Source organism: Parasteatoda tepidariorum, chromosome 10 (assembly GCF_982258835.1).
Source record: "Parasteatoda tepidariorum strain Cologne lab strain chromosome 10, Ptep-v5.0, whole genome shotgun sequence".
NCBI lineage: Eukaryota > Metazoa > Arthropoda > Arachnida > Araneae > Theridiidae > Parasteatoda > Parasteatoda tepidariorum.
The window spans coordinates 46,852,760-46,880,717 of NC_141764.1; the positions used below are offsets into that span (position 1 = coordinate 46,852,760).

At 28.9% G+C, this 27,958-nt stretch overlaps 1 long non-coding RNA gene across 1 annotated transcript; it reads left to right on the forward strand.

Moving 5' to 3' along the window:
- Positions 1-18,462: 18,462 nt before the first annotated feature.
- Positions 18,463-27,574, forward strand: LOC147802540 (uncharacterized). The gene is made up of 4 exons (XR_015430006.1): positions 18,463-18,515; positions 18,623-18,647; positions 26,339-26,593; positions 27,374-27,574. It is a non-coding gene; the product is annotated as an uncharacterized LOC147802540 (long non-coding RNA).
- The last annotated feature ends 384 nt before the right edge of the window (positions 27,575-27,958 follow it).

Sequence of the window (27,958 nt, forward strand, 5' to 3'; positions counted from 1 at the left end):
ATAACGAACTTCAAAAAAAAAATAGTTAAGTGAGCTTTTAATCTGTACAGCCATTTGCCTTTTTTAAGAAAAAAATTTCCATTTATTGTAAATGGTTTTAGTAAAATTAGAAAAATTGACAGTTGATTAATGCTTTTAAATGAAGTTTACTAACGCTATTAGTGTGCATAGACTCTTGTCCATGGAGGTTACAGCATCAGGCTATGGACACAGAAGTACGAGTTTCAATTCCAGCTGAAACCAAAGCTGGTGTCACAAGCACTTTCGTCGCGTTGACAAACACGCAACTTTACTACTCCCCGACAGATGACAGCTCTACAATTCTACGCCTCATTCGACTGTTTCCGATTATTCCACAACTTGATAAACTTTTGAAAAACCCAGAACTGAATTTAACTTTTTAACATTAATTTACGGTCAGTAGCCATTTTAGTTGTACCGCTATCTTACACACGTCTAATTGAGAGTTAATGCTACGCTTCAAAATGGAGAGAGTGGTATTATAATTAATAATTATGTTATTATGTTTATTTTATTATTATAACTACCGAGATGTATATATAAAATGGTTCAGGGTGTATCCCTAACTATATATAAAGACATCTTTAATTAAAAAAAAAATTATGTGAGTGAATTCTTGAGTCTTGAACGAAAAAGTGCTAGCAATCAGGGTGATAAATTCAAAATTTTGCTGAAAAAATTACGAATAAATAATCAATGAGCAAGCAGTCAAAGCTAGGAATTGAAAACCCCAGAAAATACGTAGACAACTTAGTGCACTAACTCTTGCATCATCCAGTCATGCAATGAAAATAGTTTTAAAATCAAATAAAATACTATAGAAAAAATTTCTGGGAAGTCATAGTAGATGGTAAGGAAACTATGACGTGATCAGCTATTGACAACAATAAAGACTATTTTACCGGTATAATGTACTGTAAGAAATAAATAATACGGTATAGTGGGAAGAAAATGAACACCCAAAATAACTTGTGATCTAATGATCGGATTTTCACATATTATCACTTAGTCATAAATTTTTGAAGGCCTAGCTTAAGTATGTGGATTATTCAGAGCATATGATATTTTAAGTTGCGAAATAACACACATAAGCGTGCTATCTCAGAATAAATATGACTTTTTTTCAATATATTTGACTTTTTGACTCTAAAAATATAGGTGTAGTTGTCACAATCTAGAAAATGTGGTCACAATAATGCAGTCGAGAGCTGATTACTTTATGAATACCATTATTTCTTAAGAACTTATTAAGAAAAACAAAATATTTTTGTACACTTATTATTCGAAAGATAATTCCATGTAAAAATATTATTAATAATAAATTTTTATTCTTTCTTATATACTTTAAAAAAATGGCCGAAAAAACTTTGCATTGTAAGGTACGTAAATTTTTATATAATTAAAAAGGATGCGGTTTAAAAAAAATGCAGCATTTTAAAGAAATTGATTGAACTGTTTTCTAGAAATCAAATTTTAAATGTGCAACTTTTTTATTAATCTCATAACGGTAATATATTAATTAAATTTATATAAGTGAACAACTTTAATTTAAATCATTAAAGATGTTCACTCCTTTTTGAGTATAACACATTTATTTAAAATTTTTCAACTTTTCTTATAGTGTAGTAAACTATTTGTACCATACTATTTTTAGATGTTCATAGAACATTGTTCTTTATACCCAAACCTCAGACAAATGCAAAAGTTTTGTGAAATGTTTCATCTACGAAATGCTGCATGGGTTCAAATAAATAGAAAACCTTATTAAAAATAAAGTATTAAGTTCCGAGTACTGAAATCCAGACCTATGCAATTATTTCTGACTTTCTCAAGAATTCTAGATTTTAACTGAACGGTATTTTACTTTTCTTTTCTTTCCTCACTGTAACTGTATCCTCACTGTAATACTATCTACTCTACTTGAAAGTCTGACTAAGTGTGAATTCTGGGATATCTTGAATTTCACGTAAGGAGAAAAAACAAAAATAGAAGGAAATTTAGTTTACCTTATAGTTAAAATAGTTTTTGTTTGTTGCTCCTAACAAAATATTTTGTTTTTAGTATTAGCTACTTTTAGGAAATAAATTTTTATTATTTGTATAACTATATTCGAAGCAGTTAAAGTAACGTATTATTACGAAATTTATCAGGAAATATGTTATTAAAGGTGTTCCGTAATAATCACTTTTGATAAACATTTTTAGAATCTTTATCAAAAATGAATAAGACAATGTGCACATGCATTATATGGAACAAAATATCCGATATGCTGTAATTTGTATACAGTAATATTTTACTGTAAAATCTCTGAATCAGTTTAATTAATTCATTACTATTGTAAAATTTAAGATGTAAAACTTGTTATACTGTAATTTTTACAGTAATCTTCAGTGTGAAATCAATGTAATGAAAAAAATTTCTTCCTCTTAGGCACTACAGCTGATTTCAACCCAAGGCTGTCTCAGACAGTTTACCCCACCTCTTCGATGCTATATTTCTTCATCTATTAACTCCCAAGTCCTTTTATCACTTCTCTACTCTATCTAACCATCTTGTTCTAGGTCTTCCTTTTTCTCTGTTACCTTTTGGTGTTTGGAATGTTTTTTTTTTTTATTAACAGGATTTTCATCACTATATCGAAATGCATGTCCTATATCGAAATGCGCGTCTTTTCGATCACTATATCGAAAGCCACTTTATTAGAGAAACATTAATTATTTTTACTATGTTATGTTCTTCGTCATTCATTAAAAATATTTGATTGCAATTCATGCTTTTAACGAATTCACAAGATTCCTTATTCTCTTACTGCACCAAAGTTTTTTCCTAATATTTCTCGAAAGTCATCAGTTTATCTTTCTCTGCTTTGGAAGCAATCTCTTCTAAATAAAACTATTGGTCTCACTAGTGTTTTGTACAACTGTATTTTCTTTTCACATCTTGTGTATTTTGATTTAAACAAATACTATTGTAAAATTTACGGTGTAGAATGCTGCGGTAAAAATGAATTTCACGGATGTTTCATTTAGGGTGTCATTTTTTCTTTTACCATTATTTGATTCGGCATTTTCTTTAGGGTGGATACTTTTAGTATATTATCTTAGAAACCATGTAAATGCATTTATAATTAATAAAATAATATTTTGTACCGTAACTTGTACATTTGAAAGCTTATTTTTCATAAATATAAATTTTAAGGTGTAAATAATTTGATATACCGTAATCTGTACAGAGACATTTACAGTAAAATCGCTGAATCACTGTAATTAAATGAATATTACTATAAAACTGATGTCTGAAACTTTAAGGTAAAAATAGAGTTTAAAGATACTGCATTCAAAGTGCCAGTAGTTTTTACCATAATTTGATCTAGAATGTTTTTACAGTATAGATAATTTTACTAAGTGATAGAAACCATTCAGATGAAATTAGAATTAATAAAATATAGATATTTATCCTGTAATTTGTGCAGTTGGAAAGCTAATGCAATCGAAAGCTAATGAATCAAGGAAGCGTAAATAAAAAAAATCCCCTACTAGTTTGATTATCGGATGATGCATAAAGATGTTTTTAATACTCAGCTTTCAGCTATTCTCTTTCTTCTGTTGCAACCAAACATATTTTGATGCTTTCAGTACCGTTCTTATCAGTAGTCGCCATTGTTTCTTTTCTTTTCTGAAATACGTATTTACAACTCTTGTAATATGCACTATTTGAATTTATTTCTGAAGATAATCCTAAATAATTTTCAAAGCAGATTATTACTACTATGTTTTGAGTATTATGATTTATTTCTAGTTATTATTATTCATTTCTGCATAAAGCAAATTTAATACCTATGAAAATAAAAGTAAGTTTAATTCTTTTAAACTGTGTGAATATTTATGATGCATACGCCGAGATTGCTTAACGACCTGCAAATAAGAAAGAAATTTGAAAAACATACAATTTTTGTAGAGTAAATCTAGTTTTGGAGCATCATGTTTGTAAAAAGAAAGATAAATAAATCAGTAGTAAAATAACCTCCAATTTTAAAGTCTGTGACAACATTGACTTTAAATTACTTTAATGATTAGTTTCTATTGCAGATCTATCAATTTACAGGAGTAGGACAAATAATGGAAACAATTCTGCGCTAATACTTTTTTTTCATTTTTCTCTCGGAAATGCTGGGAGAATTATTTTAAAATTTTTGAAGCGTTTAAGTTTTGCGATTTGTCAGACATATCAATAAATTTTGAAGCTTTTAGAGGTCAGAGGGACCGAAAATAAATCACAAACAAAAAGGAATGTTCTTGAACATCCTATGCCAAAAATTAGAAATAAGCAACAAAACTCCTCTAGTTACACTTTTGTTTTCATATTTTGCAATCTGGCAATCTTGTTACGAAAATATTTTAAATCATTTTTGAAAAATTTCCCGTTCATGTAAGTACATTTGAATTCGCTACTCGCTTTAAAGATTATGTTTTTGTTTTATTCTCTTTTTTCTTTTTATTTTATTTCATTTTCTGTTTTTACGTGTTATTTTTACTTATTGTGTTCTATTTTATTTGCTGTAATTTTTGTAAAAAATTTTTTGAGTGCTCCTCACACTATTGTATTGATATATTTTGCTTTGACTATATTGATACAATATCAGAAAGCAGTCTTTTTTGCGGATATAATCGTGTGGGCTGATGAAAAGAATATATGAAAGATGTAAGATATAAAAAATATAAAAGAAAGATGAAAGATGAAAAGATTATAAATCCTTATATTTATTTTCCAGTTTTTTTTAAAAACAACTTATCCTTTTTTTTTCTTTCCCCCAGTTGTTTTTATTTTTTTATTATTATTTCCCCCCCCCTTTTTTTTCTTCATATGTCTGTAATTTTCCTTTGTTTTATCTTCATTTTGAACTTGTATATATATATATATATATATATATATATATATATATATATATATATATATATAGTTCAAAATGAAGATAAAACAAAGGAAAATTATAGACATATGAAAAAAAGGGGGAAATAATAAGTAAAAAAATAACAAATAACAGTTTTAAAAATAAAAAAATAAATAAAAAAAGGATGAAATTTTATTTAAAAAAACCGGAAAAAAAAGATGCCATCCTTTCATCAGCCCACACGATTATATCCGCAAAAAAGAGTACTTTCTGATATTGTATCAATAAAGTCAAAGGAAAATATATTAATACAATAGTGTGAGGAGCACTCAAAAAATTCTTTTACAAAAATTACGACAAATAAAATAGAACACAATAAGTAAAAATAAGTAAAAATAACATGTAAAAACAGAAAATAAAATAAAAGAAAAAGAAAAAACAGTATAAAACATAGACTATAAAGCGAATAGCGAAATCAGATGTACTTACATGGACGGGAAATGTTTCAAGAATGATTTAAAAATGTTTTCGCAACAGGATTGTCAGATTACAAAATATGAAGCAAAAGCGCAAATTGAGTATAACTAGAGGGTTTTAAAGTGCCATTCTTACTGCACTGCTGAAGTGATTTGTTATTCTGTGCATTGATTTGTTAGTTAACAAGTATGGGCCCAAAATGGATGTGCGCAAGGTAATATTATACTGGATAATTTAAAAAAGTTGACCATAAATAGTTTTAGAAAATGGATGTTTATTTAAGAAAAAATATAAACTAGAAAAGAGAAGCATAAATTGCCTGCTTTGCAAATAATTTTAGCCACGGATTTGCCCGAAATGGATTTGCACATGGAAAAATTGTATAAATTAATAAAGAAATTTTTAGTAAATTATTTTACCTACGGATATATATTATTTGTGTAAGCAATTGTATCGAATCTATATTGAATAGTAAAAAGAAAACTATTGATGTATTTTCCTCTCACGTTCACTTTTAACCTCATGCTTGGGAAAAAAAATTGAAGAATTCTAAAAAACAAGGAAGAACAGCCGTTGCAGAACAAGGATATCAGAACAAGGATAAGTTGTCCCTCGCCCAAACCATCTGGGCTTTCAATTCAGGGAGATAGAAAAAAAATAAGGCTTCGAACAAAAATGAAGAAAACTATCTTCTGACAACGAAAAAAAAAGGGCTATAGCGTCGCCAGGCAGCAAAACCAAGATAAAAAAAAGGCAAGATAGAGCATCCCATCTGCTGTCAATTTTCATCAATAACGTTTGGTATCCCCCATTTCTCTTTAAAATATAAAATAAAAGAAAGCAGGATAAAAAATATATAAAACGTCACAAACGTCAGAGGCTGGGGGAAAAATGAAGAGAGTTCAAAAAGTTTAAAAAAAAGTGTCAGTTTGATTTTATTACGCTCCTGATCGAGGACTAGCTATACAACCAAAAGTATTTTTCATTTTTCGAACGTTATTTTGTTGGTGTTTGTGTAGATCGCAGATGTTACGCTCTTTGTCGCCGACGTACTTACATTACACATGAACTTTTCTTCAAAATATATAGATATATATATTTTGTTATTCTGTATAATGCTACATAAGGGGGTAGCTGACTGTAGAAAAATAGACTTCAAAAAGGAAACGGAATCTAGATGACTGTAGCGAGGAAGAAAAAATTTCAAAATGGATTACCTATTTTTATTTAGCAAATAAAAAAGTTCTAGAATTTTTTTGTTAATAAAACGTAAAGTAAAAAACAAGCAAACAATAATTTAAAAAAGTTAAATTTTAAAAATATACTTTAAATTTAAAAATACATAAATTACAGTCTTCGTCTTCTCATACATTTCTTAGAATCGAATTTTAAAATGATATTTTTTAACTGTATAGTTTTGACATAATATTTTTCTTTATTTATCGAAATTGCTAAGTAATTATTACTGCCTTTTAATTTTCATAAAGTTCTGATTACGGAACACCTAAATTGACCTTAAATTAATAGCCAAGAATAGCCATATGAATGGTTATTCTCTTCCAGGAGTCCAATTTGAAAAACTGACATAATTCTGAGCTTACGACTATCATTACTCAACTTCGTACCCTTGTAACTTTAAACCCTACTCAGAAGACAAGGGAACCTTTAGGTCAAGCGTCGGGACTAACGATCCTTTTTGGAGCACTTTTTGATGGAAAACATCCACATTTACGTTACACGGAGAAGAAAACCGCGAAAACCTCACATGGCGTAACTTCGACGTCAAAGCGATTATAATCCTTGATACTTCTACCACTGTATAGTATTTCTTCTTTCAAAACAGGTTTATGGTAATTACAACTTAGTAATTTTAACACGTTTTCACTCAATTGTAATAAAAGAGCCTAGGTTTGATTCTACACTTTGAACAAAAATATATTAATTGTGAGAATTTGCTTTTACTATTATCGTGAGTGACTTAATAGTTTGAGAAAACTTTTTTTCGTTACATAAACTGCTGTTTGTAGAAAATGCAACACCATGAAGGAATCATCAGAATCAAATGAAATTCGCAGCAAATGTCAATTATAGGATATTATGCAAATTAATAAAGTTTCAGAGCCATCGCGCGTGCGTGGCGCGCGCAGCGCCCTCTGAATTGATGCTGAAAGCGTATAAATAAAGTGCTGTAGCGGGACGTTGAAAATAGTCTATGATTATTTGTTAGTGGCAAACGTTTAGTGAGACCTGAGTATGCCTCCACGACGGAAGAATAAGAAATTCAAGCAACTTACGGAGTTTGAACGAGGGAGGATAATCCGCCTTCGAGAAGGAGGATTTTCCTATCGCGCAATAGCAGCTCGTATGCAGCGGAACAGTTCCACAGTGATGCGAGTTTGGAAGCAGTGGACCGACGAGCACCGAACAACTCGAAAAACAGGCACTGGACGACAGAAGGTGACGTCAGAGCGCGATGATCGACACCTGCTCCGCATGGCGGTGAATGATCGCACAGCTTCCTCCAGGCAGCTGGCAGCACATTGGTCTACTGCTACAGGTGTACAATTGTCGGCTTCGTCAATTCGTCGTCGTCTGCTGCGCCGTGGATTGCGTGCAAGGGTGCCATTATACAGGATTCCCCTCACGGCGGATCATCGACGGCTGCGTCGGCAGTGGGCTCTTGAGCACAGAGACTGGCGAGCTGATTGGCACCAAGTTGTCTTTTCAGATGAATCACGCTTCAATTTGTGGACCCATGATGGCCGTGTTCGTGTTAGACGTTATGCCGGTCAACGCTGCCTTCCTGAGTGTATTATTGAACGACATAGTGGTCGAACACCCGGAGTTATGGTCTGGGGTGCGATTTCGTATCATGGACGATCCAATTTGATACGAATTGAGGGTAATCTCAATAGCAACAGATACGTCCGTGAAGTGCTACAGCCCGAAGTCGTTCCTTTCCTTCAAGGCATCCCTGGAGCTATCTTTCAGCAGGATAATGCACGCCCACATGTTGCGCGGACTGTTAGAGACTTCTGTTCAGCACAACGCATGCAACTTCTTCCTTGGCCTGCTTATTCGCCGGATATGTCGCCTATTGAGCACGTGTGGGATATGGTTGGTCGGCGTCTCACTCGTGATCCGCGTCCTGCAGTTTCCAAAGACGAACTTTGGTTGCGCATACAAGCGATATGGAATTCTCTTCCTCAAGCAGATATTCAACATCTGTTTGACTCCATGCCACGTCGTATAGCAGCACTTATTGCAGCGCGTGGTGGCTGCACCAAATACTGATTTCGGACTCTTAATTTGTTTCTTTTGTTTTGAAAATTTCATCATTTATTTGTATCAGTACAAGTCGTTTCTGCATTAAATTTCATTTGATTCTGATGATTCTTTCATGGTGTTGCATTTTCTACAAACAGCAGTTTAAAATGTATTACTTGTTCTCGAAAAAATTCATAACTGTATCAAAATATAGCGAATCGTGATTGAGGTCAGTGGTATTGAAAATAGAATAAAAAGCATTAAATACAGTTTGATTATCGGGCGGAACTGAGAGGCGGTTACAGTTTTTTTTATGAAACTCCATTTAGCGTATTTAGTTAACAAAATTAATACCATAATATTAGGAAACATTTTAATACCACACAATGCCAAGATAATTATTGACTAATTGATGTCGGAAACAATTCAATAAATTTTGACTTTTTTCCTCTTAATAATTTATTTGTAGCTTCTAATATGCAAAAATATTTTTAATTTTGAAGAGTTTTAAAACTATTTATCAAAGATGATATTGCAATTCACTTTATATATTAGGAAACTCTCTTATTGCATATTTATAGCTTTTCAGTTTAAAAAGTTTATCTTTATTGCATATTTTGATTAATTTTTTGTACTATTTGTTATTTATTAATATTTTTTTAAAAGTCCAAACTGTTAACTTATTAAGTAAATTGTAAATTTTGTTTTTTTTTAATACTAATTTTAATTTGACTTTTTCAATATAAAACAATGTTTGCAAAACGACCCTGGTATTTACGATCTTAAAAGTGTATTCCAAAAATATTTTTAGAATGACTGGAATAAATTCAGAACTTCGGTAAATAATTTGCTTTTTTATTATTTTCTTCAATATTTAGAGCTGAATATTTTTTATTCTAATTTTGTAGGCGGCAATTTAGGAAGTTGAGCAAAATAAGTGTTCAAATAGTTTGCAAAAGACTCTTTATTTTATTGAAAAGTTAAACGTTCTTAATCCTTTGGCGCAAATGGACCACTAGTGTCCTTTTTAAATTTTCTGACTCTCTAAATACAAGTAAAAATACATTTCGTTATTTTTAATTATAAAATAAGCAGTCTAATAATCTTTAAAAAATGTTATTTCATAGCAATTTCATTTGTACTAAAATATAAAATCCCCAAAAAGTATTTTTAAAATTTCTTACATTCATATTCAAAAACTTATCAAAAATAAATTTTGTAATTTAAAGAAATTTCAAAAATGAATTAACTGCTTCTCTAAGATCTGAACAGTTGAAAATAAGTGCAAATTTGAAAAATTATTACTTGGATATGAGCCGCCAGTCCATACTTGCCAAGGAAACCACGTGCCTCTGTCTGCACCTATCTACTCCTATTTCATAATCATAGATTACTAAAATTCTAAATATGACATTTTTTACTTATTTCGGCCTAAATTTATCAAATTGAGGAAAAAAGTCTGAAAATATGTTCAGGAAAATAATTTAAAGTTTCGAATTAGCGTTTCTTATATATTAAAAGTTACTACCATATAATATGAGAAAAAACAACTAAATTTGATTTTTTTTAAAATTTTTTATGCTTATATTATCACAAATAAAATGAATTTAAATACATTTAATATTAAAGTAAGAAAATTCCTTTCATTGTGTCCGGAATATTTCCCGTGATTTATTTAGCTTCAATAAATAAATAATCTCTTACTGTCGTATCTACTGTTTTGCATATTGCATTGAAAGATTCATAAAACTCATTAAACTGAGAATAGCAAGGAACATTTCAGAATAGATAAATAGTAATTCCGGTATCTCTTTCCAATTCCGAAGTTTTTTTTTGTAAAATTAATCCACAATGTTTTAAAATTAATGATTTTACATTTCCTTTTAACAGCAGATAATCTCCGTTTTTTATGCTGAAAATTTAGATTCTGTCACAAAACTTACTCGTTTATTATTACATGACAGCTAGGAAAAGCCAGAATCAGATAACGAAATATTTTCTAGTGCTTCATTTTAAAATAAATTAATCTTTTACAGCAATTTAAAACTTTTCGCTCTGAAGTTATCTATGTTCGAAGATATAGTTTTTAGCGTTAAATTTTTCTTGTTTTAGTAGTGGATTTTTTTGAATTCAAATGACTCCGAATTTCACTTTATAAATGATAGTGATAAATTTTCCATTAATTTTATGAGAAATATTATAAAATTTGATGTAGATTAAATAAATGTACGGTAACTTCTACTTAGTTTACCATTTACATAAAATTATCTCTCATTTATCGGAAAACATCCATAATTTACAAAATTGTTTTTGAAACAATCAATAAAACTGTTTTGAAAATAGCAGGTTAAATAAATTGAAAAATTGATTTATGTTTTGAAATAATATTGATTAAGAGTTTATCGATGTAGGTTTAAAATTTATTTTTAAACTCATAAGGGAAAAGTGCCATTAAGCTTAACCAACTGCTTTATTTGGAATAGGTTTGAAATACAAAATGAATGAACGAGTGAATAAATTAACGAATTAATGAATGAAGGAATGAAAGAATAAATAAATAAATGGATAAATAAATCGACTTTCAACAAATAGTTTTTTTTATTATTGTTTAATATTTTTTGAACAGTGTAAGTTGAAGGGAAAAAAATATAAGTCAAAGCCTTCATTTAATAAAAAATTAATCAGCCTTCTAGTAACGGAACCTCGAGTTTTTTATAAATAGAGTAAGACAATGGTGTACACATTAGCCATTAAAAGAATATTTTATTTTGATTTTTGACCTTTTCATACTTAATAAGAGGAATGAAATTCTTACATCATTTTATCAATCATCGTTATATTTTCATTGTTCTATCTTATCTTATATTAGATTTTATGGTCGATAGTTAAGTTTACAGTCTAGTGAAACTAGTCTAATTAAGTCGAATCTAGTTCTGATGAATCTAGTGTAACTAAAAATTTGTTTTTATTGAGAATTGATATAAGATGAAAACAAAGGCCATAGCCATTGAAGATTATTTTTTGGTAAACATATTTCCTTATTAAAGATATCAGTTATTTTACTTTGATTTGAAAATCGAATTGCGAAATATTGCTAAATTTTTTTATGAATGCGTGTCTTTTCTAAATTTGTTGTCAATCGATTTCTTTTTAAGTTTCATTTCTCTTTCTTTAGCCTTTTACTTTAAAAAATTTCATGAAGGCAATCGAAATAACTAAGTAATGCATTATTGATTGGATATAAGTGAAATTTAAGATTTTTTTAAGAAATTAAGATAATTTTTTTTAAAGAAAGTCTTAGTTCTTGGAACCCCTTCAAGTCTTCCATGGAATCCAAGGGCTCCGCATAACACCATTTGGGAATTGCTGACTTAACAAATAGTCTTTTCACCGAAACAGATATACAAAATAAATTTAGTGAATCTTTTAATGTGACTCTTCAGTTTGCATTTTTTTTTCATTTCCTCTGTTTGGTACTTACCATGGTATTTCACGAAAATTTATTCCCAGACAATGGAAGCTTCTTAGCAGATATTAGTAATCACAATAAATAATTATTAAACTTATCTACGCTGCCTTGAAATAAAGAATAATTTGGTATAAAACTTCCTATGAACAGTAGACTATTTAATGTTCATAATGTTTAACAATCGACCTTTTTTTCAGATTTGCGGCTACTCTATTGTTTAATCCAGTGGCCTTGAAATCATGAACCAAGAACAGAAAGCACGGAAACTCCGGGTTCAAGCAACGGAACAAACTTATGATAAAACTCATAGAAATTTGCTTTACCGGAAAAGTTCTGATAAAACTAATCCAAATTTACGTTACACCAACAAAAATGAGTGTAAATGTTAAATTTTCGGCAAATTGATTTCGTAAATTCTAAATATGAAACAAAAGTGGGTTAGCATAAGTCATCAGTATTTAATAGTAAAATTTTAATAGCTATTGATGAACAAAAAGGAAGTCAACTGTTCAACATACAGTAATAAATTTGAATGTTTAATACCTATCATGTTCTAGTTGTATGCAGCAAACATCAGAACATTATTTATATTTGAACTTAGCTTTCTTTGGTATTTTTCAATATGTTTTTAAAAAAACGTGGTCGAAAATGTATATGGTCAATATATATATATATATATATATATATATATATATATATATATATATATATATATATATATATATATATATATATATATATATATATATATATATATATATATATATATATATATATATATATATATATATATATATATATATATATATATATATATATATATATATATATATATATATATATATATATATATATATATATATATATATATGGTGCCAGTTCCTGTGCTGTAAGCTGATCTAGCTAGAAATCGAACCAGATTATGTAAGCTGCAATTTAGACCCCGTGCGAATTTCCTTTCCCTAAGACACGAGAGACAGGGGAGCGCGTTTTGGAACTAACCAAAAAGGAGACGCTTATGGATTCCAAAGAGGAGTAGCAATAATTTTCTTTTAACATCACGAAGACGAACTCATTTATTTTTGTGTTATTTATGTGTTTGTTTATCGTCCATCTTTATGTAAATTTGGCGTTTAATATATGTTTTGTTAAAGTACAGTGTCTCTTATTTTCAAAGACGACCACTCATGCTGTCCCCACATATATGTATATATTCGATTAAAAAATCTCAAATAACTATACAAATATGGTATTGAATTTGTTAACTTTTACAAAAATCATTTATTTACTATTTTTACTTAGTACGGTTTAACAACTAGAATTTTATACATGCCAATTAGACTCACAGCTTACGAGAATTGTGGGCACGTTCATAGAAAGTTAGTGTTATAGCCATATGATATGGATTATGAATTCATAGTTTGAATTTTCATAATTGCATGAGAAGTATGCAACAACGGAAACATAATTATCTCATAGTAATAATTGTGTGAACACCTTATGAAGCCGCTTAGAGTTCATTTCAGTAGGTAATATAGCCGAGAGTTAGGCACTGGCTAGGTACTTAGCCGAGAGAGCTAATCCGTCAATCACATGATTGGCTACATAAGGTTGGAATCTCAGCGTTAGCACACAATATTTCTTCCATTACTTCAACACATAAAGAGCTTCCATAGTCTTGGATTCCTTAATAGGTGACCCTGAATTATTGAAATAAGAAACTGTCATTCACGCAGCTCCATAGATCTTTTTAAAACACCTAGTATTTCCATCTCTTACGATATGTGGCATTACTAGAAACACTAATTACAGCACATTGTTTACTTGAAAGAACACAACTCAATTGCAACCCAACTCCAATGTCCATTACCAAACAAAAAGCCTAACATAACCCAACTCTTACTTCCAGTTAAATTTAATTTTTACGGTTTCTTAAACCTTGATAGTTGTAAATGGTTACAAAATCGTGCAGTTTTGCATCCATGGTTGTTTAACCATACCTACTCTAAGCGGTTTCAAATTAGTAAATTAAAAAGAAAGTTCCCAATCTTAAACTTTAGAGTTAATTAGGATGGACTGACTTCTGTCGGTTATTTATCTGTAGTATTAGAATGAAACTACAACAGTGGCAGCTGGTTTTGTGAAGTAATCGAAAAGGATCTGCAAAAGGTGTACTGTGCTATTATAAGTGACAGCTAGCAGTGAAAGTTTGACTTCTACTTATGTGTAAAATCAAAATCGCCTTGATTGAGAAACATAAACGTGAAAAAAAAAACTTGAAGACATAAAACATGAAGCAAAGTAAGAAAATATTTTACAAAGATACGATTTATTTTTTTAATTAATATCATCATTTGACTTTATTTAATAAAATATTTATTTTCCAAGATTCCAAAACTTCTACACTGAGAAAAAAAGTACGATGAAAACTACCAGAATATGGTAAAATTTACTATATTTCTGGCTCTATAAGAATACTGAAAAGCATAGTAATTTTTACCGAACCGCTTTGGTAGTCATTTTGATAAAATTAACAATAAAATATGGTTTTATAATTTGTGATAAAAGTTGATAAATGATGTGAAATTTCGTTAACGTGTCATGATACCTTCGAGCATGTCAAAAAATCATCGAGCTCGCTTAAATTTACATTTCAGCTTTGTATTTTGTTACATATGTGTGATAATAAGAAATATAACTTTGAAAGCTAGAATTTTCGGTAAACCGTTACCATGTGAACGGAAAAATTACCAAACGATTGGTTTAAATACCGGAAATTTCAGTTTTTAATTACAGAGCTATGTTTTCTTGTTTACGAAAAGTATTATTACCATACAGTAATGCAGTTTTACCAGGATTTTTTTTCTTCTTATATTCTGACATTATCAACACAATTTAAATTTTTTTTTGATTAAAAGTTTATCTGTCTTTATCTTTCATTAAACTTAAGACTGAAAAATCCAAGACAAATTAGTTGAGTACTTATCTTTTTTAGTTTTTTTTTCCACCAATTGCTGGATATTTATTTTGTAAATGCTTCCTCAAGCATTTGATAAATCTCTACTTATGTACTAAAGTGTGTAGGAATTTTTACGAACACAAAATACCTCCTCGCGTTCACTTTAAACAATAGCATTTAAACAAACAAAGAATAAACTCTTGCATGAGTTGAGAAATTGCAATATTGTAGCTTGTAAACATATAAAGAATGACCAATATATATATCCATAAAAAAGAACTCTTCATACGCTACTTGATCGAGGCTAAGAATGCCATAAACATATTTCTAAAGCAATAAAATAAAATATAACTGCACATTTAGATAATTCCAGTTACCTTTGAAATGCATTCGACGAATTCTCCATTTCACGTTAGTAATAAAACTGTTGTTGAAAATTAATGCCCCACACGTGAGGCTATGTTGAGAGCACGTAGATGTTCAAGAAAATCTTCCATTTATTCTTATCTCATAGATATTTTAGATATATGAGTAGAGCTAATGTCTCCTCTATAAATTTCTGGTATTTAAAAATGAGTACCATGTAAATCAAAAACTATTTTTTGTTGGTCGAACGTTTTGTAAGATAATGTAATTCTTCTAGACAAAATATATACTAGGAAATTCGAATTTGTTTCTAATACATAGGGTATTTTTTGCATTGCTTTGATTTTTTCAAAGCTATAAATATCTATACAAAACCATTTTGATACTTTTGTGAATACACGGAGAAAAAAAACTTCTGAGCAAATTACCGTACTGTAAGTAAATGACATTTGTAGTATAAGAAATTATAATTCTGGTAAGTAAAACCGAAATATACGGTATTTAAAATATTCATTTAGTAATAATTCCGTATATATTGTATAGGTTTATCGGAAATTCTGGCTTTTCAAATTATAGTTCTTCCTACCCTACTTTTAGTGAGAAATGCAAAATTGAAAATTGCATTTGACCAAAAAAATTTTTTTCATGCCATGCTCTAAGATATAATAGAATTACCAATTTTTACCTCATATATAAAACGTTATCATGTATAATAAAATCATATTTCATTGTTAATTTTAGTAAAATCAATGAAGCGATTCGGAAAAAACTATAGAGATTTTTGGTGTTCCTTTTTAGCCAAGAATACGGTAATTTTTACCATATCCCGGCAATTTAGACCACACTATTTTTCTCAGTGTACACAGTAATTTTCATTACTTTATATTTTTTGTGTCTTTTAATGTGTGTTTTGCATTAAATTCTTAGTTGTGATACTGCAGTTTAAAAATAAATCGAAATGCCTAGAAATTCATATGCTTTTTAGTACAGTCATTTCTAGAGATAAAAGCGACAAATGTTAAAATGTTACCAAATTAAGGTTAATTATACAATTAATTATTACCAAATTAATGTTAATTATACAAAAGTTAAAATGTTCATCAAAATTAAAAAAAAATTAATTTTAACATTATTTGGTATAATATAAAACATAATTATTCATCTATTTCAGTACTTCAATTTGTGGAAATGATAGCTTTTATCAAAACTATCATTTAATGAAGGAAGCAATAGTTTTCAAAGTAGTTATTTTAAATATGTGCGTAATATTAGTTACTATGAAATTAATTATAATAGTTAAAAACCATTTTATCATTTTGCGCAAGGGAATTTAATCATAGAACGTTTTACTTAATAGCTTTCAACTATTAAGTTTATATTAGAGTTCGTTAAAATTCTGAGGAAGTTTTTTTTATATTTGTTTGAGATATTCTTTAATATTCAACGCGTAGGTCTTTCATGTGCCATTAATTTCCACTCAGAATTATGAAGCATGCAATATAACGTACTCAAATTAAAAGTGGTAACTCAAATATTTTACATTGCTCAAAGCAAAAAACGAAATATCTGTAAACTTCACATCTAATGATCCTAGATAGCAGCCAACTTCATGGAAAACGTTGTATTTTCATTTTCATTCGGTTGGCATAGAGAGGTAGACTAATTAACTTTAGTAGAAATATTAGTTTGCCAAGCTTGTTTCCTTAAAGACTGAATTAAGGTATACAAATCATTTTATAAAACCATCTAATTTTTTAGCTTTTACAATAAAATTAGTTGTGCCTTTTTATTGCAAAATTTTTTTGGTATTCAAAACTTTATGATCAAACCAAGCTTCTTTTTGAAAGTGTTAAAGAAAGCATATAAAAGCATGCGAAAATAAACATCGTTGCAGTGAAGGTTATAAAATTTAAAATAAATTTTGGAGAGGGTACTTTTATCTTCGGTTCGCCAACGTTTACTACTATTGAGACTACTTTTATAATACCTTTGCCGTCAAGTTAACTGTGGAAGAATTTCGTGATTTCCCTATCCATGTAGCGCTAAGGTGGGTTAGTTGCCTTAAAAAAGCCCCTCACGAAGGTAAATTTCTTCCAATACTTTCCTGGAGTTCCCTCGTCTTCTGGAGTGGGTCCAAAATTGCAAGGCTATGAAGTTGAACATCAGTAGTCGTAAAAGCAAGATTGGGTTAGCTGTTCAAATATGGTTTATGTCTTGCTTTCCTCTTTTGTAATGTGTAAGATTTCGGCAATATTTTTCTCCGGCTTATAATATGAGGCACTGAATAGGCATATTTTTTGACGTTACTTTTAAAACTGAATTTAAAATTGCATTTAATGGTTGATCATTTCAAAATGTTCTGCCTGTATAGCTTTTGTGATAGAAAAATGAGTGTGAATTATTGCATTATCAAACTCTTCATATGCTAAAATATCTGTTTTCTTTCAAATTCATTTTAGTTACTTTCAGTAGTTAACTGCAATCAAGGCGTATTTTTTATAGCAATTAGAAAATTTTAAGTAAATTTAATAATACGTTCTGCGTGTAATACGCGTTTTTATCCCATTATGATCCATCTAATTAATTACAGTTAAAACGCATTTTTATATTGATTAGATTATTTTCTTATTTGTAAATTTTATATCACGTGCTTTTTTTTACAAGGAATTCATGTTTCTATGTTGCAAAAAGCAGCATTGTGATTACGGTAATTCGTTTCAATCAAGACTTGTTTTTATATCAACCAGGCCATTTTCTCTTAATAAATTTAATAATATACTAATGAATTTAATAATAACTAAGAATCATTCACCTTTTTATGAGGTTACAAACATCAATATGATCCAACAAATTATTTTTAACTAAGATGTATTTTTATATTGATAAAGTCATTAATATTTTCAAATTCATATTACGTCTCTTTTATGGTTTTTATGTTGTAAAGAGCATAATAAATTTCAGTCAAGATGTAGTTAAATTTAATAATATGTTCCTTTTTAGTTGCAATTCACCTTTCTATGTTGCAAGAAGCATTATTATGATTCAAAATAAGTAGTAAGTACAAGGTAATTAATAAGTACAATATATTTATATACAGATCAGGCATTTTATTTTTGTAAATTTTAAATATTATGAGATTTTTTGCTACTTTAAATTCTGCAATTCATTTCAGAAAATTCAACAGTTAAACTCCGTACGTAAGTATGTGTTATATATTTGCTTAATTTCTTTAAAAAAATATTTCTTTCAAGTAGTAATAGTTTATTTAAATTTTTCTTATTATTAAGCAGCCAAATGCTAATAAATTGAATGTTTGATAATTAATAAAGATGAATCAACATATTCAATATCTCAAATATACGATATAGTAAATAAATTTTTAAACTTTTCTCGAATGAAAAATTTCCTTAAATAATTATCCAAAGACAAACACATAAATTAATGAAATCAATTATTTTAGAACACCACTATTTTTCTCAATGAAACAAAAACATAATGTAATCGTTCTTTCACTTTCCATTTTGACTTAAGTCACAAAATGCCCCCGGCGAGATTTTGGCGAACTTCTCAAACTATTTCCTTCCTATAACACGAAAAATTTCCATTCTAAAATTTCCGCCAAGACGTGCTTAGAATGGTTTATACAAAACACTTTCGAACAATGAAAACATCTAGGAAAAAGCTTTGAGACAACAAGACCGAAAAGAGTAATGAAGTTTCATTCTCCCATCGCCAAACTCTTCGAAAGCTTAAATATCGCTTTTGTGTGCTTTACGGGTTGGAGGTATCTTTTTCAATCCATTGTTTATGCAATAATAATCTTAAAGGCGTATAACTCGCCCCCCTTTAATCCCCCAAACCCCTTTAATACGTTTCTCACCGTGATTAAAGCAGTGGCCTCATTTTCCTTTATAATGTCGATAAAAGCTTAACTGTCATTACAGAGGCGCAAACTGGAGATTCCCCCGGCTATTACTAGGCAAGAGTTGAGTTGTTTTTCTTAGAGGGTGGAGGGGAAGGATGCGTGCACCCTCATTATGCAAATTAAGCGCATCTAGTGCATAATTTTCGTCGCAACTCTTATCCTTATTTTTTGTTTTTACTTTCTCATGGTTTTGTTTTCAATAAGGCAAAGGACTACGGTAGAGAAAAGCCCGGTGTTGATGAAAATTGCCCTTCAGAGAGAGAAAAAAGGGTAAATTTCGTTTTCTGTACAATCAAATCACCCGGTTGATTACCCCGTGGTTATATTACCACGATTTACTTCGAACCCTACTGTTTTATTACTTTTAGGAGGAACGTGACAAACAATTCGTTGCGTTATTAGGAAGATGAAATTTTGTCTATAAAAATCAATTATATCTAGGTAGCGTTAATATTCATTACTGGGCTTTTAGGAGGAAAATTTAGTGACGACATTTAAGTAAAGAGGAAAAATTTAATTTTGAAGTTCGTAATTTTTCTAAGACCTTTTTTTAGTTGCTTTCATACTGCGGTTGATTGCCGGCCAGGTGGCCGAGTGGTTAGCGTGTCTGACTGCGGAGCCATTGGCCGCGGGTTCGAATCCCGCTCTGGGCATGGATGTTTCTCTCTCTGTGTTGTCTTCTGTTGTGTGAATGAGTGAATGTGGCCCACCCTATGAACGGGTTTGTGGCAGTATGGCGTGGGTAACGTTGCTCCCCTCCGTGACTTTGGTTCACAGGTGCCCACTGGGTAACGCTAAATGAGTAACAATTCCGGCATCTTCTATGGCGAAGAACGAAAAGTTCAGTGCCTGCCGTTATGTAAAAAAAAAAAAAAAAAAACTGCGGTTGATTGCCAAACATTGTAAAATTATGTTATAGAGTTGGTAATTGTTTACTTTGTGTTAATTTTCAATTAAAATTTGCTTTTATTTTACAAGGCTCGAAATGCTCATGTATGTTTCTTAAATAAATTTTGAAATACTTAATATTTAAAACATTTAAGATTCGCTAAAATTTTAACGTACAGAGCAGATTATTTACTGACTTTTTTTTTAAAACTTTATTTAAAAACTTAAAGCATTTAAGCTTATACTAATATTAATTTTCAAACACTAAAATTAACACTAATGGGCGATTCCATATGTGACGGAATGACATTTTGACTTGCAAAATAACAATTAATTGAAGTTTCTATGTATCTAATTTCAAATAAAAAAAATTTTTTCTCATGCATATCATTATTATTGGCATAATGCGCTTCATAAACTAAAAAAACAGGATTTTCTATCTTTTTTACTTTTAATTTTACGAACTTTTTATTTGCGTGACGGAATGAAATTTTCGCAACCAAGCTTTTGGCATGCCGCTTAGAACTAGTAGCTTCTGCGAATTTTGCAGCTATTATTTTTCTGAACTATTTTATACTTTTAGTATAATGTGTAAGCAATGCAAAATGTGAATTTGGAAAATTAACCTCATGTTGGCTTGCAGTTATTAACATCTATTTGCTGTGACGGAATGACCGTGACGGAATGACAAAAAGTTTAGTAGAAGAAAGCCTTCATTTAAAAAATGTTTTATTAATATGTAAATGATAAACAGAATGTAACAGATAAACAGGATTAATATTTATATAAGAATTAGTAAAAATTTCAACAGTTTGAAAATTCGGTTGTCTCTGAAGAGGTTTTATATCTAACTTGCCAATGTCACATCTTATCTTCGTTCTCAGGAAATTTTTGCATTATTAAGACACGTGACGGAATGACGTAAAAGAAGTTACTTTTATTTTATATATTAAACTTAAAATGTTTAAATTCTGTTCTATATGCATATTTTTATCAAAATATTGCAATAGAAAGATACATTTCTTTTATTTTATAAGTATTTTTCAAGAAAACAATTTGAGCACAAATGTGAACAATTCACTTGCCAGCCATGTGATTACTTTAGAATGCTGCCAGATTCAAAAAATTTAAAATTATCAAAAATGAAACGGCAATATGTAGACTTTGGCTATTTTAGAACATATTTTTAAAATTAAAATATGCAATTCATAAAAAAAATTTTTCACTTAAAAGTTGACACTTCTGTGGAATTGCCCTAATATTAATTTATTAATGCTATTTTTAATTCATTTTAAATTTATTAAAATTCATTTAAGAAAAAATAAATAAATAACCTGGTTATACTACCACGCTTTACTTCGAACCCTGCTGTTTTATTACTTTAGGTGAAATGTGACAAATTGTGTTATTGTGAAGATGAAATTGTGTTATTGGGAAGATGAAATTCTGTCTATAAAAATGAATTATGTCTTGGAAGTTTCAATATGTTAATTAACAATATGTAATTTTGCTGTAACCTTTTTTTATTTACTTTCATACTGTGATTGATTATCAAATATTGTAAAACTATGTTATTTTGTTGATAATTGCTTATTTTGTGTTAATGTATAATTAGAATTTGCTTTTGTTTTACAAAGTTAGAAATGCTCATTATTTTCTGAAGTAAATTTTGTATTACTTCATATTTGAAAGATTTAGGATTTGCAAAAATTTTCATGTATAGCCCCAGGTTATTTATAAGTTTTTTTTTCTTAAATCTCATTTGAAAATTAGACTATTTGTATCCGTGCTAATATTAAACAATATATAAATAATAATAATATTAATGCATTTTAAACAATTATAATATCAGTATTAATATAAACACAGGCTAATATTTATTACTATTATTTTTTAATTACTTTTAAATTTATTGAAATTAAAACTTAAGAAAATATCTAATTTCTCCGATTGATAACTCTGTGGTTAAGATACCACTCTGCAATTTACTTTTGTCTCAACTGCTAAGATGTTCCCAAGTTTGAAAATATTGATAACTTTTATTTTTATGTACAAGGATTACATAAATAACTCTTTTTAAAACTTGTAATTTTAACTGAACTAACAAAAGATGCTCGAAATGAACTCAGATTATATTTTTCACAAATGTATAATATTTTTTTGCACCCAATCATTGTAATTAATACGATTCATCAGCAGTACTAAGGCAGATTTGGTATTTTTACAAAAGTGTTATTTATCACTTTCTAATTATTTTAGGACGTTATCTTCAATAGAAAAAAAGTATACTATGAATTACAAACTAAATAACGAAATAAATATAATAAATTAAAGTATTTAAAAGAAAAAATGGGCAGAATTTAGAGTAGAAATAGATTTTGCTGCCTAAAACGTAGCAAAAAATCAGTAGTCAATAAATAAACTACCTTTACATAAATTTTAAATTTAATAAGAATTGAAACTTATTAAAAACTGTGAAATCAATATCTTAATTACTTTTGAATAAATTTTAAATTTAATAAAAATTAAAACTTAATGAAAAATGAGTAATCAATAAACTACTTTTGAATAATTTTTTTAAAAGTATTTAATAATATTTTTAAAGTAAAATATAATCTTTTATAATTGCTGAAAATAATGTGATAAAATTTCCATAATTTAAATTTTTTTTCCAAAAAATAGTTCATTTAATTATGTCATTGCGTTTGTTCTCTTTCTCTCTCTCATTATATAAATATTTTATATAGAATTACTTTTTTTTAATTTCCGTATAATTAATTTTGTATATATATATATATATATATATATATATATATATATATATATTAAAAAGATATTTAATTAATATTAAATTATAATTAAAATCAAATGTATTGTACAACTTAAGCTAACTTTGAGAAATATATTGCATTTATACTATTTTTCTTTTATGTATAAGAAAGTCCTTAAAAATAAAGCGTAAAATACTTCGGACACCTTTCAAATATTAATTTCGATGATTTATGGTTTTGCATTCTACAAATGAAAAGAAAAAAAATACTTAGAAGAACTTGTGTGAAAAATGAATGATGAGGTGCACAAAAAAAATCTCGCCATGAAAAATATTGATTTTAATTTCGTATTTAGTTCTGGTTTTTATTTTGGTTGTTTTCCAAATGATAATCGCCAAGCGCTGTTTTTTGGCGAGAAGAATTTAAAGAGACGGTTTCTGCATTCTTTCAAATATTTAGTATTGATCATAGGCTGTTTTTATTTCTACTTTATTTTCACTGATGGGTCTTCATTCAAATGCTTATGCTTTTTTATGAATTCTGTTAACATTTTTCCTTATTCAAATTTTCGATAAAAACAAACGCTTGCTTTTTAACAAGCAAGAGCAAAAAGATTTTAAATGATGAAAGCGAGAAATAATATTTCGATTGAATAAAACTGTATAAATGTGAAAATTAATCTTTTCCAACCATTGAAATCGGTAGGTTTTATTATATCAAACTATGCTATTGAAAAAATATTTCAATTCTTAAAATTAATTAATATTGAAAAATATAATTTTATACATTGAAAAAATATCATTTATAAACAAGCTATTGAAAAAATATTTAAGTATTTAAATACTTAAATGCTTTTTCAATAACTATTTGTGATTGTTGTACATAAACGTTTGGTTGTGAAAGTTGACATTCAGTAAATTTGGATTTAAACATTCAGTAATGAAGTTAAATTAGTAAATTCTGCATTTGTGACACTTGTTTATCAATCAAACAAAAATGTTTTGGAAAAACTAAAAACCTATTAATAAGCAAAATAGAACCAAATCTGATGTCAGAATTTATTTCTTGGAAATTTTGAGACTGAGAGTTTTGAGAAAAAAATAACTTTATTTTCTAATTTTTTTTATTGGAAGAAGAATATAAAAAGGTAATAATTAACACAATATAAAAAAGTTATTAGAGTAAATGATTTCAAAGATGAAAACAAAACCTGAGTTACTATTAAAAATATATTTACTATTAGGAAAAAAAAAGATAAAATTTTAACACGTACGAGTTAGATCTATGAGGATCGATCTCATAGATTAGATCCTCATAGATCATATTTGGTTAGATTAGGTTATCATATCTTAGAAAAGTGATACTTTTAACAGTTTCAACATACTTAATTGAAAGCTTTCGACCAGGAAAAAAATTATTGTTGGTTACTAGCTATAAATAAAATAGCTTTACTATAATTTTTTTTACACTTTTTGGAAAACTCACAGCTCTGTGAATCTTAGTTTTGGAATCTGTAAATTCGTCTAAGCTATCTTCTCGAGTACTTGTTAAATTTTAATTTTGCTAGATATAATGAAATTGAAAACCAGTCTTATCTGTTTCTATGTGGGTGTTTTATTCTTTTAATGATTTTTTTCTTCCTTCCTCTTCAATTGCACTCATTTTCAGTTTGCTATGTTGTACAATTTAAGCTAAATATAACCATTTATCTTTCACATACAGATGTTAGACAGCTTTATTTTTGGAAACCTTCTGAAAAATTAAGTTACTAAAGTACACACACTTGCTGTCCAGAATTAATACTTAACTGAGGCAAAAATGAAAACAAGAAATAAAAAAAGGCAATTTTAGGAAGAAAAAAACTGAAAATACTGAAACCAACTTCTGGTGAATCTTAAATTGAAATAATTGCCCTTCAACGTATTGCTTCTTGTTTCCTCCGGCAATAAAACAAACTTTGGCGTTTTTAGTTATGCTTTCATACTTATTCATTTTAATTGTATTTCCTGGTTTCGTTCCATGAATTCATTCATTTCTGTTATCAAATTTTTTGGGGGTTATTATAAATTTCGAAATCTTAATGTGTTTACTTTTTTAACTTTATTTTTTATAAGAATTCTAAAGAAATTTTGTAAATTTCGTAATTACGAAAAATCCTGTGCAGAATAGACATTGTTTTAATAGGAGTTAAACCAACGATTATTAGTTGAAAATTGGTAAAAACTTTGGATTTGGTGTGAATTTGGTTAAACTTTTTATGAAACAAATGTTGCATATTAACTGAAAAATTAATATTTCAACAATACAAACTTTCAGAACAGTAAGTTTAATATTAATCCCTTATATCAGCACATTAAATCACATTATTCTGCAATTTCACCATTGCCTAAATAATGTCTTAAATTCAAAAACGTTTAATTTTCAAAATAGAGAGATTTTGCAGAGCGCTACTTTTTCCCACACCACAACAAATGAAAGAACTTTTAGCCTCAGCAGTTTTAATGTTGTTACTTACACAAAATGATTGTATTCTTCGTTGCCGGGATTGAACTCATGACCCCATATCTGCCCCAACAATTTGAGAGACGCTTAATGCTTATAACGCTGTTAATTAGTGCAGACAACACTGATGAAAACATTATGTTAGACTTGTAGTAGTACATTTTGGTAAATAGGTAGGTACTTTATTTCCGCCGCACTAGTGCTGCACAATGGCCATTGGAAACAGACCTGAGGATGATCCGACGACATGCCATCGCAATTTTGACAAAGCAAGGGAGCCATCCCATCTGCAGAGGGGATGGATCCCCTGCTTTGGTAGCCCGACGACCTGCACGCGAAGTCAAGCACTTTACGGAAGAACAGTTTAAAGAGGACCAATACCGCGCACCTTCATTTCCTACGCAGGCTGATCAAAGTGGTAATTACCCGGCTAAATAACCACAGTAAGTGTTGCTTAACTTTGGTGTTATACTGAGAACCGTATCTTTACGATCAGTCCTCTGCGGGATAACGCACTGAAGATGCAGCAAACAGTGTCAGCCAGAACATTGATTAATTTTGCTTCGTAAGTTACTCCATCTGTTGATAAACATTTTAAAGTTCTTAATTTTGAGATATTTTTTTTCGTACACAGTGAAAAAGAGTATGGACGAAACAACCTGAATATGGTTAAACTTAACGTCTTTTTGGCTCCAAAACAACCAAAAACCAAAGTATTTTTTACCGAAGCTCTTTGGTAATGATATTTTAGTAAAATTAACAATAATATATGGTTTTTATTACCTTTTTCTCACATTTTCAGAAGGAATGATGACTCAAATTTAAAGAAAATCCTATTACACAAACTCCTAACGAACAGGAAAAGAGGTAGACCCAGGTTGAGATGGCTGTATTTAGTTGAGATTGATTTCCTTACTCTAAAGGAGAAAAACTGGCGAACAAGTGTCAAAAGTAGAAAGAAGTGGATTCGAATTCAAAGGAAGGCACCTTGGACTGTCCAGCCAGATATGATGATGATGATTACCTTTTCTTTTGGTAGAAAATGCGGCAAATTTAGGTAATTTTAAGCAAAGTCAGTAATTTTAACATTTTTCGTCGGTGTGTTTATTTTTCTACGTAAGCTGGTAGCTAACATCTACTAGTATTCAAAATTCTAAAAAATAGGCATTTGCAAATGTACAAACGGCTGGACAAGGCTAAACTAAATCAGTATCTTAACTGTTACTAAATAAATATTATAAATTAGCGTAAATAAAATTACTAAATCAAGGATGCCCCTACATCCTAAAATGGAAGCGTAGAGATAGTTGGTTCAAACCACACTGTAATCCGTGTGCTCATTTCAAAACTCGGATAGTGTGCCCTTGTCAAGTCGTTAAACAGATAGACAACACAAGATACAGAAAAGCCTGGGACGCGGTGGGATTCGAGCCAGCTACCTTCAGGTTTCAATAAACGCATTTTTGTTTTTTTCTAATTTGAGCAATCTTTTTTATATTGAATATGGCTTATAAATGATGTTTCGTTCTAAGCACGCAACCCTTCATAATATATCAATTAAAAATCATTTTCTTTTGCATGCATTCTGAAAATCATGTTTTCAATCTAAAAATTGTCTTCTGAACTCTCGTAAATTTAAATAACAGATATTTTTATTTAAAATTGAAAAATATTGAGATGAAATAAGTCTGTTTTTATTAGATTTTTTGCAAGTTTAAGTGTAAAAATCCTGCTAGCACATAAGTGAAATATTATGGCTAAAAAGTTTAAAATTAAGTGAAAATTGTATAGTGATCTAAATTTTTTTGTAAACTTAATGTTAATATTTTCTTGTCAGGAACTTGAGAACATCATTGGAGTTATCTGTTGAATCAAAAAAATTGGTATATCAGTAACAAGCACATTCTTTTGGAAGGATATTTAAGAAAAAATGTATTTTTATTTGTCAATTTTAAGCGAGCAAACTTCAAAACAACATGCAAAACAGCATACAAAACTTCAATGAGTGTATTTTGTGATGCTAATAAATTTATTATATTGTGCAACATAAGTTGTTTAAATTAAATCAAAAATAAATATTTGATTTTTTTTTATAAACATAACAATCAAAGTTTTTTCCATTAAAAATACACAGATATAACATTTAAATCAAATTTTCAATTACTGTACAACGCACAATTATTCAGAAGTAATAACAACTGAAAAGAACCGCATCTGCATGTTCAGAACATAACTATAAATAATTTAATGAAAAGCTTAGTTAAAGATGGTATCTAAATAATCTAAGAGTTTGGAAGATCTGAAGTTATGTAATCTAATTAAGGATTATTTCTTCTAAATAAATGATAAATATAAATATTAAAGATTAAGAGCTGGGATAAAAAAATCCCAATGTATTTTTTTAAAAAAAATATTTAAAAGG